Below are 14445 nucleotides of genomic sequence, written 5' to 3'. Positions count from 1 at the left end.
CCTTCCAACAGGACAACGACCCTAAACACACAGTCAAGACAATGCAAGAGTGGCTTTGGGACAAGTCTCTGAATGTCCTTGAGTGAAATTATTTGAAATTGACAAGTTGAAGCATAGCCGAGATTTAATTAGCAGGCAGCGTGCCTTGGTTTGAGGACAGCGCAGGTTAATTTTTCAATTGCATAACAATCACATTTTGGAACAGTGAGTGAATTTGTACATCACTCGCATAAATAAACTCATGCTAGTGCGCCCGTTAGAGATATTTGGAACTCATGGGTGAAACAGTTAAACGCACTGAAGTCGGAGGTCGAACATTTCCGAGTTGTCTTGAACTACGTTCTAATCGGAGTTCAACTCACGCAATATTGACTTTAACCCTTTAAATACACATCAAATAGCAAACCCACAAGTGGCCACTAGGTTTCGTAATAACAAAATAAAGGCAAATTCCAAACCTGTAAAAGCCTTAAGACCCGGATCAGTGAGCACCGCAGCAATATTCGTACAGGTGTTACAAAAAACCCGGTTGCTGTTTATTTCTACAAGCTGGACATCCTACTAGTTCTCTGAGATACACTGGAATAGAAACACGCAGGGGAGGGGACATTGAGAGGAAAGTTCTTCAAAGGGAATATTTCTGGATCCCCAAGCTCAACATACTGTGTGCGGCATTTTCCTTTTGATTTTCCATGAGTTCACCTACAACTCCAGCATCTGCAAAAAGTACCTGGACGTGCGAATGTTCTTCAGCTTTTGTACTGAAATAAAACATCCCAGAAATGTTCCATAACCACAAAAAGCTTATTTCTCTCAAATATTGTGTGCACATTTTTTTACATCCTTATGAGCTTTTCTCCTTTGCTAAGATAATCCATCCACCTGACAGATGTGGCTTATCAAGAAGCTGATTGAACAATGTGATCAATACACAGGTGCATCTTGTCCTAGGGAAATTAACTTCTCTGGGATAGGTGGCAGTATTTTCACGTCCGGATGAAAAGCATGTCCAAAGTAAACTACCTGCTACTCAGGCCCAGAAGCTAAGATATGCATGTTATTAGTAGATTTGGATAGAAACCACTCTGAGTTTCTAAAACTGTTTGAATCATGTCTGTGAGTATAACATAACTTTTTTGGCAGGCGAAACACCGAGGACAAACCATTCAGATTTTTTTTTTTTGAGGTCACTCTCTTTTCAATGTGTTTTCATTGGGAATCCAGATTTCTAAGGGACCCTCTTGCAGTTCCTATCGCTTCCACTGGATGTCAACAGTCTTTAAAAATTGGTTGAGGTTTTTCCTTTGAGAAATGAAGAAGTAGCACTGTTCAGAATGAGGCTCGAGGGAAGTGTGCTCTTTGTTAGAGGCGCGTGACCTGAAAGCTAGCTACACTTTGTTTTCCTCCAGTATTGAACCCAGTATATCCCGTCAAAAATGTTATCGATTATTTACGTTAAAAAATACCTAAAGTTGTATTACAAAAGTAGTTTGAAATGTTTGGACAAAGCTTACAGGTAACTTTTGTAGTTATGTTGCGCGAGTTGGAACCTGTGTTTTTCTGGATCAAACGCTCCAAATAAATGGACATTTTGGATATATCAACGGAATTAATCGAACAAAATGACCATTTGTGATGTTTATGGGACATATTGGAGTGCCAACAGAAGAAGCTTGTCAAAGGTAAGGCATGAATGATATCTTTATTTCTGCGTTTTGTGTCGCGCCTGGAGGGTTGAAATAGTATTGTGTTTACTGGGGTGCTATCCTCAGATAAAAGCATTGTTTGCTTTCGCCGAAAGCCTTTTTGAAATCTGACACGTTGGCTGGATTCACAACAAGTTTAGCTTTAATTTGGTGTCTTGCATGTGTGATTTCATGAAAGTTTCATTTTATAGTAATTTATTTGAATTTGGCGCTCTGCATTTTCACTGGATTTTGGCCAGGTGGGTCGCTAGCGTCCCACATATCCCAGAGAGGTTTAAGGCCAATCTAAAATTGGCAGTTTTGTCACACAACACAATGCCACAGATGTTTAAAGTTTTGAGGGAGCATGCACTTGGCGGGCTCACTGCAGGAATGTTCACTAGAGCTGTTGCCATGGAATTTTATGTTAATAGACTTTACCATAAGCCGCCTCCATTGTCATTTTAGAGAATTTGGCATTACGTCCAACCGGCTTCACAACCGCAGACCACTTGTAACCACGTCAGTGCAGGACCTCCACATCCGGCTTCTTCACCTGCGGTATCGTGTGAGACCAACCACCCGGACAGCTGATGAAACCGAGGAGTATTTCTGTCTGTAATAAAGCCCTTTTGTGGGGAAAAACGTATTCTGATTGGCTGGGCCTTGCTCACCAGTGTGTGGGCCTATGCCCTCCCAGGCACACTCATATAGCTGCCCAGTCATTTGAAATCTGTAGATTAGGGCCTAATTAATTTATTTCAATTGACTGATGAACTGTAACTCAGTAAAATCATTGAAATTGTTGCGTTTATATTTTTGTTCAGTATCGGCTAATTAAATCGACCAAAATAAGTTAAATTCTTTTAACAATTACTACCTGGATAACAGGATACACAGACAGCCCAATTCTGATATTCTTAGGCACAGCCAAAGTGTGTGACATTGCCAATCAATTATATAATTGATCAATATCCCTTCCATCCTTCCTCTCTGCAGCTGCATGGCTGGCACCACCTCAACCAGCATGGCCATGGCAAGGGCAAGAGAAAGCTGCTCCAGTCCCCCATCCACGGGCCCTACTCTCCCCTGAGCGTGGCCTACAATGGCAAGACCTGCATCCTTTTCAAGGCCAAGCGCCTGGCCATCCGCTACCAGAACCACACATTCGTAGACCTGACGGAGAAGACCTTTGGACCCAACGCCCCTGTGGACACCAAGGGTTCCATCTGCACCAAGGAGAAGGCTACGTAAGTACTGTAAATCATGTACTTGAGTTGTGTACAATGTGCAACTCAGCCTCAAATTTGCATTGACAAAGGCATGATAATGTGGGGCCAAACCCCACAGCATAATCTAACATAAATACTTCAAATGGCTTGTAACCAGCAGGTTCTTACCGTTCTGCAAGTCCTCAGCTCAAGCAGACAGACACACTGATTTGTAGTCCACATTAGATTTTTCTAACTTTCAACAATGTGTCTTAGTTCTTGAGCGTCAAATATTTTAATAAAAGGCATTGGGTATACTAAATCAATACACAATTACGAATATACGTTTAGAACTCTAATTACCTTGTTTTCTGGAATTTTACGTTATAATCTTGAAGTCTAGTCAGGTGATTTTGGGCGCAGTCCTCTGCCCAGGTGTTGCTGATACTTGCCAGATCTTACAATGCCTGGCTAAATATTTTATGTATCAGCTTACCACGTCATATGTTATAGCAATCTGGTGCCCGATTGCACAGTCTATGGCATGGCATGCAACCATTGGTTGATGCATGCAACATCTGAGCAGGGGAACACGACCTACGGGACATGATACGGAAGTATGATGTAGGAATGCGTCACTTTCATAGGGTGTTGTATGTAGTTATCAAAGAACTTGAATTACGTTTTAAAAAATGACATTCAATTCATGGAGAAGAATATTGTTACAATGAGATGAGCACTGCATATCTCACAAAGGCTCTGCCCACTAAAGGCCCGGTCCTTTTCAATCAACATACTCTGTGTTTGTACACAGGCTCTCGCTACAGTTTGGAGATGTGGAGGATCTCAGGGGACTTGTTCTCAGGCTGCAGATGTCCAACATTTTCTACGAGTCAGCAGGGCAGAACTGGTTCACCTTAGACAGCGTCCACATCCACTACAATTGGACCCATGAAGCTACGTTCAACGCCAGTGAGGTGTACGCCCCCGCCACCTCCTCCTACCACTGCCAGCATGTCAGCAGTCAGCACAAATATGACACCCTTCTGGTGCCCAGCTCACACACCGACACCTCAGCTAACTGGCACATCACTTTCACTGACTTCCAGGTATGGGGCATGGGCCGTTTCTATTGACTGATTGACAGATTTATTTAGCTATCTATTTGTTTTACTTCAGCTTGTAATATTCCCTCTTTCCTCTCCTCTCCGCAGATCCAGGCGTTCAACGTCATGTCTGACAAGTTTGCGTCTGCCAGCGACTGTGCCAACTTCCTGACCCCGGCCATCCTGATGGGCTTGGTGACCTCTCTGATCCTGCTGTTGGTCCTGGCCTACGCTCTGCACATGGTGGTCCACCTCAAACACATTGACCGCTACGAGGAACACAAAGCTATGGTGTACTTCCCACGCAGGCTGAGCAAAGCTCTAGAGTGCAGAGACTCACAGCCGTGCGAGTTACCTGACAAGAACTGCCTGTGAGAGATGGAGGAAGAAAGAGATAGAAGATGAAGAGGGGGGATGCTGCCAAATGCAAGAGTGAGAAAGTATCACCCACACGGTTTTCCACGCTTCCAAATGTTTGTTTACTAGTGACAACTATTTTGACCTGTTGGCTTTTATCATTTCTCCATATGTAAGATCAACACATTTGACATGTTATCACTTCTAAGCTATCACATTTTTTGGAGCATTAAAACAGTTTTTTACCACACTTCATTTTTTTTTAATTGACCTGAACACACATTAATATCCTACGTAAAGGTTATTAGATGTTAAACCCTCTTGACGGTGGGGTTAGAGGTCAGGAAGAGACCAGGGGCCCAGGATGGCTACAGTGTCCCCAGGCTTTCACTTGCGCACCTGATTCAACAGTTAACGACTGCAGCTAACCCTGCCATTGTCCAAGCCTGCTAAGCGGCCTTCACTATTTGGCATAACTAGACTTTGGTGTGTTGAGTCCCCACTCTCCATCGCTAGCCTTGACACATTGCCAAATTCACTATCTCATCTTCAATACCAGCACGAGGAATCTTTTGAAGTTGAATTAGATGGTTTAGCACAGTATTTCTAAAGTGGTGTGTGTGAGGATCCACTGGTAGATCACTGACAAATCTTACTGGGTTAAGATAGTACTTGAGCTGGAAACTTGTTTGGAATAACTTGAGGGTATCTCAAGAATTCTAAAGGGCTTTGGTGGGTCATGGAACAAAACCATTTGGGAACCACTGGTCTGGCACCTGGCTTGTGTGAACTGAATTGGTCACTGTGGACCACTGAACCTCTGGGGCGTAGACTTTTGGGACTTACTGTGAAACGGCCTTGAACGGACCAGCAGCCAGTCTGACGGGTTCGCCTTGCAGGCACTAAAGACAAAACATTGAAATACGCTGCACAAGACTGCCCTTCTGAAGTGAAGCTAAAAGATGTGCCGTTACACATGGTGAAGGACAGACTGTGACAATGTGAAGAGGAGAAGTACAGTTTCAATGTATAAAACAAAAACAAAAAAACACTCAAATGTACAGATGTCTCTCAGCTGTATTTTTTTTTACAGTTTAATCAATACATCCTATTATGTACAGGAAGGCTATTCTACTCCTCATAATCACAAAGATATACAGTTCTGGTCTGTATATGATTATAGCTGTTTACTATTTTCAGATAGAGCACACTTGCTTATGTACCAGTTAAACATTGCGCTATGAGGATGAATGAAAGTGTCAATACATATGAGTTGTTTTCTACAGTATTACCATATTACACTGTCTGTCTTATATTTGTCTGGGCCCGTCATGACGCTCTAGAAATACAGTCCAGTTTAAAGGTAGACTCAGCAATACAGCAGTACTCACACATAACTATTTCATGTTTCTAAATGATTTCTTTATTCAGACAAAGGGTACTGCTATGGGATCCCCCATGGCTCCTAACTATGCTAATTTGTATGTGGGTTACATGGAGAAACAGTCTATTTTCGATCCTCTCAAAAATGTTTTCTTGCCTAAAATTATTTGGAAACGGTATATTGATGATATTTTTGTTCTATGGAGAGGTGATCCAAAACAGCTCCAGGCGTTCCTTGCTTTTCTTAACTCCTGTTCTGAACATCTGAGATTTACTATGCAATCTGATACACGTCAAATTAGTTTTCTTGATCTTCTGATCTTGTGTGAAAATAATGTTCTATACACTGATCTTTACAGGAAACCTAGTGATCGTAACAGTTTGTTGAGGGCTGACAGTTGTCACCCACTTCCCTTGAAAAATAGTTTGCCCTACAGCCAATTCTGTCGAATCAAAGGGATTTGCAGAAAACAATCAGATTTCGACAGAAATATGGCTGAGACGCAAAGAAAGTTCAAGGAGAGGGGGTACAAAAATGATCAGACTAATATTCAAAACAAACCGAGACATGACCTTTTTCAAGGACAGTCTCGCAAAAAGACGCATTCTTGCATTCTAACTACCCGCCATTCAAAGCGCTGTGCTCAATGCAATGGCACTTATAAATGCAGATCCTTCAAACACCCACAAACAGGGAAATCGATCCCAATCAAAGGTGTTATTTCGTGCTCCACTAAGGCAGTTATTTATCTTATAACTTGTCCTTGTGGTAAAAATGATGTGGGTAAAACAAAGCGCAAATTAAAAGTACGTATCTCAGAGAATCGTAGCACCATTAGGTGCAAAAACTTGACTTACCCAGTTGCCTCACTTTTTGGAGGCAGGCCACTCGATTTCGTCTCTGCGTTTTTTTGGCATCGAACATGTCACCCTCCCTAGGAGAGGGGGTGACCTTGATAATTTATTGTTAAAACGAGAGGCTGCCTGGATCTTTAACTTAAAGACCCTTGCTCCCTTCGGTCTCAACGTAGACTTTGATCTGAAGCCATTCTTGTGATTATTGTGACTTTGCCATTGTAATTGTTTGTAAGCTTGTGTAGTCTAAAATGAATCTATGATCGTATGCTATCCATTTGTTTTTTGTATGCTGCTCTTTGTATGCCATTTTAATATTTGAGAATTAACCAATGATATTAGGCCACTCTTGGCCATGATTACAGACACCTGTGTGTCTTTTGACACTATATAAACGAGTCATCCCGCAGTGTTTGTGATTATACCCTGATGAAGACAGCTTGGCTGTCGAAACGTTGGTAATTAAATTTTTGCATCTGAGCTCCTAGAGTGTGTGGCTCTCCTTTATTTTTAAGTTTTCTACTCAGCTAGCCAGCAGCTCGCCTAAATAGGTGTGCGTTTCTTTTTCTTCTAGACTCAGCAATACAACATAATCATCTACAGCAGGGCAGCTACCTGCTTCACAGGCAACAACGTAAGCCTACAAGAAAGTGTGTGCCCTCAGGACTGGAGGGAAGCAAAATTAATTCTGCTTCCCAAGATCAGCAAAGCACCCTTTACTGGATCAAACAATTTACCAATCAGCCTGTTACCAACCCATAAAAACAACTTTTGTAAAAAACTGTGTTTGACCAGACACAATGCTCGTTCACAGTAACAAATTAATTAACAGAGTTTCGGCACACTTATAGGAAAGGTTAATTCAGCGTGTGTGGATCTTACACAAATGACTGATGATTGGATGAGAGAAATGTACAATAACATTTTTTGTGGGAGTTGTTTTGTTAGACTTCAGTCCAGATTTTGACATTATCATAATCTGCTGCTGGAAAAACGTATGTGTTATGGCTTTACATTCACTGCTATATTGTAGATCAAGAGTTGCCTGTCTAACAGAACACAGAGGGTGTTATTTTAATGGAAGCCTCTCCAACATAATCATAGAGTCAGGCATTCCCCAGGGCAGCTGTCTAGGCCCCTTACTTTTTTTCAATCTTTACTAATGACCTGCCACTGGCTCTGAGTGAAGCCTGTTTGTCAATTTATGCTGATGACTCAACACTATACACGTCAGCTACCACAGCAAGTGAAATCACTGCAACATTTAACAAAGAACTGCAGTCCGATTCAGAATCGGTGGCAAGAAATAAGTTAGTCCTAAATATTTTTAAAACAAATCATTCACCAAACCTCAACTAAATCTTGTAATGAATAATGTGGAAATTGAGCAAGTTGAGGAGACTAATCTGCTTGGAGTAACCCTGGACTGTACTGTCATGGTCAAAACACATTGACGCAATAGTAGCTAAGATAGGGAGAGGTCTGTCCATAATAAAGTGTAACTCTGCCATCAACAAAACAGGTCCTACAGGCCCTAGTTTTGTCGCACCTGGACTACTAACCAGTCGTGTGGTCAGGTGCCACAAAGAGGGACGTAGGAAAATTACAATTGGCCCAGAACAGGGCACGGCTGGCCCATGAATGTACACAGAGAGCTACTATTAATAATAGGAATGTCAATCTCTTCTGGCTCAAAGTAGAGGAGAGATTTACTTCATCACTATTTGTATTTGTGAGAGGTATTGACATGTTGAATGCGGACACCCATGCATACCCCACAAGACATGCCACCAGAGGTCCCTTCACAATCCCCAAGTCAAGAACAGGCTACGGGAGGCACACAGTACTACATAGAGCCATGACTACATAGATTTCTATTCCACATCAAGTAACTCATGCAAGCAGATCAATTAGGTTTTAAAAAACAGATACAAATACACCTTATGGAACAGCGGGGACTGTGAAGAGATACACACACATGGACACAGACACAGGCATACACACACTTGAAAACATACAGTACATTCTGAAAATGTTGAGCCTAATTCACTTTTTCCAAAATTTGTTACTTTATAGCCTTATTATAGATCGGATTAAATAGTTTTTTCCCCTCATCAATCTACACACAACACCCCATAAAAAACTGAAATATCATCTCTACATAAGTATTCAGACCTCTACTCAGTACTTTGTTGAAACACCTTTGGCAACGATTACAGCCTTGAGTCTTCTTGGGTATGATGCTAAGAGCTTGGCAAACCTGTATCTGGAAAGTTTCTCACATTCTTCTCTGCAGATCCTCTCAAGCTCTGTCAGGTTGGATGGGGAGCGACGCTGCACAGCTGTGTTCAAATCTCTCCAGAGATGTTCGATCAGGTTCAAGTCCGGGCTCAGGCTGGGCCACTCAAGGACATTCAGAGACTTGTCCCGAAGCCAATCCTGCGTTGTCTTGGCTGTGTGCTTAGGGTTATTGTCCTGTTGGAAGGTGAACCTTCACCTCAGTCTGAGGTCTTTTTATCAAGGTTTTTTATCAAGGATCTCTCTGTACTTGGCTCCGTTCATCTTTCCCTCCATCCTGACTAGTCTCCCAGTCCCACATCCACACAGCATGATGTTGCCACCATCAAGCTTCACCGTAGGGATGGTGCCAGGTTTCCTCCAGACATGACGCTTGGCATTCAGGCCAAAGAGTTCAATCTTTGTTTCATCAGACCAGAGAATATTGTTTCTCATGGTCTGAGAGTCCTTTAGGTGCGTTTTGGCAAACTCCATGCGGGCTGTCATGTGCCTTTTACTGAAGAATGGCTTCCATCTGGCCACTCTAACATAAAGACCTGATTGGTGGAGTGCTTCAGAGATGGTTGTCCTTCTGGAAGGTTCTCCCATCTCCACAGAGGAACTCTGGAGCTATGTCAGCGTGACCATCGGATTCTTGGTCACCTCCCTGACCAAGGCCCTTCTCCCCCGATTGCTCAGTTTGCCCAGGCGGCCAGCTCCAGGAAGAGTCTTGGTGGTTCCAAACTTCTTCCATTTAAGAATGATGGAGGCCACTGTGTTCTTGGGGACCTTGAATGTTTTGGTACCCTTCCCCAGATCTGTGCCTCGACATAATCCTGTCCTTGAGCTCTTCGGACAATTCCTTCGACAGCATGGCTTGGTTTTTGTTCTGACATGCACTGTCAACTGTGGGACCTTATATAGACAGCTGTGAGCCTTTCCATATCATGTCCAATCAATTGAATTTACCATAGGTGGACTAGAAACATCTCAAGGATGATCAATGGAAACAGGATGCACCTGAGTTCAATTTCGACTTTCATAGCAATAAAGTATGTAAATAAAGTATTTCTGTTTTTTATTTTTTATACATTTGCAAAAATGTATAAAAACCTGTTTTTGCTTTGTCATTATGGGGTATTGTGTGTAGACTGATCAGGAAATGTTTTTATTTAATCAATTTCAGAATAAGGCTGTAACATAAAATATGGATACAGTCAAGGGGCCTGAATACTTTCCAAATGAACTGTATGCACTATTCACACATGTACACATGGATTTTATGTTGTAGATATGCGGTCGTAAAGTATTGGCCTGAGGGCACACACTAATTTGGAACCAGAATGTATTGTGAAGTCTGTTGTGAAATGTATTGCAATGTTTTGCAATACATTTCACGTGCCTAAATTTTGCTGGACCCCAGGAAGAGTAGCTGCTGCCTTGGCCCTAACCCTAACCCCACCCCAAACCTAACCTTAACCTCACCCCAAGCCTTACCCTCCACCGAAATAACGGACTTCACGAGGAACCCGCAACTCAACTTATCTTCACACCCAATAGTTCCTCTACAACCAGCTTGGTGGAAGCGGACACTGGCAGCTGGCGGACCGAGCATAGTATGGGCTGGATTACTTGAGCTGCAACAACAGGAACAACACAAGACCCTACTCCAAACCCCTGGGCTGGTTGTGCTCGGACCCCTGGTGCTCCTACCCGGCAAGAGGAATGCCCCTCCCCCTCGGTCTCCGCACAGCTGGACGGTGCCGGATCGACCTTATCACAATATACCCTATCTTGGCCAGATGCCTGGGTGTTGCCTCGGTTTGTGCCTGGAACAAGACCTCCACTAAACCCACTTCCGGTCGGCTCCCCCCTCTTCCCATACCCAATCGCCCCTGGTCACACATAGCTGTGAACTTCGTCACTGGCCTTCCCCCCATCTAACGGTAACTCTGTCATCCTCACCGTTATTGACAGGTTTTCCAAAGTGGCTCACTTCATTCCCCTCTCCAAGCTCCCGTCCTCCAGAGAGACTGTGGACCTGTTAGTATTCCATGTGTTTTGTCTGCATGGCATCCCCTCTGACATTGTTTCCGACAGAGGACCCCAGTTTACCTCCCAGGTATGGAGATCCTTCTGTTCAGCTCTTGGTATTAATGTCAGTCTTCCTTCTGGATATCACCCCCAGACCAAAGGCCAGACTGAACAACCCAACCAAGAGATGGAGATTGCCCTACGCTGGGTGACTTCTGATAACACTTCCTCCTGGAGCACTCAGCTACCCTGGGTTGAATATGCCCACAACACCCTCACCAAAGCCCAGGTATGTCACCAACCCCAAGAGGTTGAGGTTGCTGTTCCCTCTGTCCAGGACCATCTGCACCTTTGTCACCGTGCCTGGAGGAAGACCCGGGCTGCCCTTCTTCGTGCCTCCGACAGGACCCAGTCCCAAGCCAACCGTCGCTGAGCCTCAACTCCAGTCTACACCCCGGGTCAAAAGGTATGGCTCTCATCAAAGGACCTGCCATTGAAGGTGGCATTGAAGAAATGTTCCCCCCGATTCATTGGTCCCTTTGAAATTGACCATGTCATCAACCCCTTGGCAGTGAGCCTGAAACTCCCAGCCTCTGTCAGAATCCATTCTACCTTCCATGTATCACTGATTAAACCTATCTGCTCCAGTCCGGTGTCTCCTCCTGCACCAGCTCCTCCACCCCCTCGGCTCATCGATGACCATCCTGCCTATACAGTCCGGCTTCTGGTCATGCGCCGTCAGGGTCATGGCTGGCAGTTCCTGGTGGCCTGGGAGGGATACGGGCATGAGGAGTGGGTGCCCCACCGTCACATTCTGGACCCCTCCCTCTTACGGGATGTCTTTACCTCACACCCAGATAAGCCTGGTCGGGCAGCAGGTGGCCCCTGTAGAGGGAGGAGGATACTGTCACATCTTCTCCTGCAACACCCTCTACTGCTCATCCTGTTTCTCCTTGACCTGCCGCCACTCACACAGTACTCTCTCCCTCTCTGTGTGTGACTGTGTGGGCGGAGATAGGTGTGCTGGATTCAGAGCAGATCCCCACCAGCTGCTAACTGTTCCATAATCAAGACCTCTACAAATACTCAGCCCTGCCACTTCCACGCTGCCAGATCGTAATCTCTGCTCAGTCAGCCTACGTTTCTAGCTGTTTGTTACTATTCAGATCCTGTTATCCTGCTGTGCCTGTTTTCCCTGCCTGACGCTGTTTTCCTCTCCGCTACAGTTCTGCCCGCTCTGACTCTGGTCCCTGTCTCCTGTCCCACATCTCGTCATCCTGCTGCTCTGTCCTGGATTCCCCACTCCACTACTCCCTTGGATTCCCCTCCGGACCTGCTTACCCTGTCTCAACCCCTCTCGCTCCAGCCTCAGCCTCCGCACCTGGTTTCCAGCAACCCACCCGAGCTTCCCCTGGCCTGCACTCCATCTTCACCTGTGTTTCAATAAATACCTCGTCTGAGTCTGCTCTTGGGTTCCCCTGGTTATAACCTTTTTCGCCAAGAAAGATCTTCCAAAGGTGGGGGAGTGGCAATCTTTACCAAGGATCACCTTCAGTGCTCGGTTGTCTCTACCAAGTCTGTCCCCAAACAATTTGATTTGCTGGATTTAAGAATTTAACTTTCAAATAGCTCTTTGTTGCTGAGTGCTATCGTGCTCCATTAGCACCAGCCTGTACCTATTGTGAAGCCAGCAAAACTAGTTATGTGCTTTGGGTCATTTGACACCATTAGACATGCACGGCTGGTTATTCTTGTAACTGTTATGGCCAACTATGGTTACACCTCTTGGGTTTTTTCCCAGAACAGGGGTGTCCCTTTCAGAGGAGTTAGCAGGATGACATGTATTGGTTATTTCTGTAGAGTGCCAAGGTCTGTTGCTATGGTCCTACATGCATGAAACTATTTATGCGACTCTACAGGCTGTATGTCTAATATGAAGGTAATATGATAACAGTGGCTAAATGCCAGAGGTGATGAGCCATTAAGAGGAGTTACTATGAGTATGACGTAAGGAGGACAAATGTATAAGAAGTCTGTGCCAAGACTGGAAGGCAGTTGTCGTCATGATCCAGCTCGGCTTTTATTATGAAGTAATAAAAAGTCTATTTGAACTCACATGCTCCGGTATTTGTGAAATATGATTGACCAAATATTTCCACAACATAAATGGCGAGCTTGCCAGGAGTGGCGAAAAGGGACCAGAGACAGTGAAAATCTGCAGCTGTCAATGGGCTTCCTGGACGGACTGCACAAACCACAAGCGGCCACTTCTTATGGCTGCGGGGCAGTATTGAGTAGCTTTTATGAAAAGGCTGAGTAAGGCTCCATGCGTCAGAGACCAGTGAGCAGAATAGCCTACCGCCCAGTCCTGAGCCCAATAGCTGAAACTTTGGTCCTGAGCACAACATTCAGTCTGGTTTAACTTCTTATGGCTGCGGGGCAGTATTGAGTAGCTTGGATGAATAAGGTGCCCAGAGGTGCCCAGAGTAAACTGCCTGCTCCTCAGTCCCAGTTGCTAATATATGCATATTATTAGTATATTTGTATAGAAAACACTCTGAAGTTTCTAAAACTGTTTGAATGATGTCTGTGAATATAACAGAACTCATATGGCAGGCAAAAACCTGAGAAAAAATCCAACCCAGAGGTGGGAAATCTGAGGTTGGTCGATTTTCAACTCAGCCCCTATTGAAGATACAGTGGGATATTGGTCATGTTGCACTTCCTAAGGCTTCCACTAGATGTCAACCGTCTTTAGAAACTTGTTTGAGGCTTCTACTGTAAAGGGGGGCTGAATGAGAGGGGATTGAGTCAGAGGTCTGGCAGAGTACCAGGAGCTGGTCATGCGCATTCACATGAGAGGTAGCTCCCGTTCCATTTGCTTTTTCTGAAGACAAAGGAATTCTCTGGTTGGAACATTATTGAAGATTTATGTTAAGAACATCCTAAAGATTGATTCTATACATCGTTTGACATGTTTCTACGGACTGTAACTGACCTTTTTGACATTTCGTCTGCAACTAGTGAACGCGCTTCGTGAGTTTTGATTTGTTTACCAAACGCGCTAACAAAAGTAGCTATTTGGACATAAATGATGGACATTATCGAACAAATCAAACATTTATTGTGGAACTGGGACTCCTGGGAGTGCATTCTGATGAAGATCATCAAAGGTAAGTGAATATTTATAATGTTATTTCTGACTTCTGTTGACTGCACAATATGGCGGATATCTTTTTGTCTTGATTGGGCTCTGAGCGCCGACCTCAGATTATTGCATGGTTTGCTTTTTCCGTAAAGCTTTTTTGAAATCTGACACAGCGGTTACATTAAGGAGAAGTGGATCTAAAATTCCATGTATAACACTTGTATCTTTGATCAACGCTTATTATGAGTATTTCTGGAAATTGATGTGGCTCTCTGCAAAATCACCGGATGTTTTTGGAACTACTGAACATAACGCTCCAATGTATACTGAGATTTTTTGATATAAATATGAACTTTACCGAACAAAACATACATGTATTGTGTAACATG

This window comes from Salvelinus namaycush, chromosome 25 (genome assembly GCF_016432855.1).
Source record: "Salvelinus namaycush isolate Seneca chromosome 25, SaNama_1.0, whole genome shotgun sequence".
Classification (NCBI taxonomy): Eukaryota; Metazoa; Chordata; class Actinopteri; order Salmoniformes; family Salmonidae; genus Salvelinus; species Salvelinus namaycush.
This window is presented reverse-complemented; position numbering follows the sequence as displayed.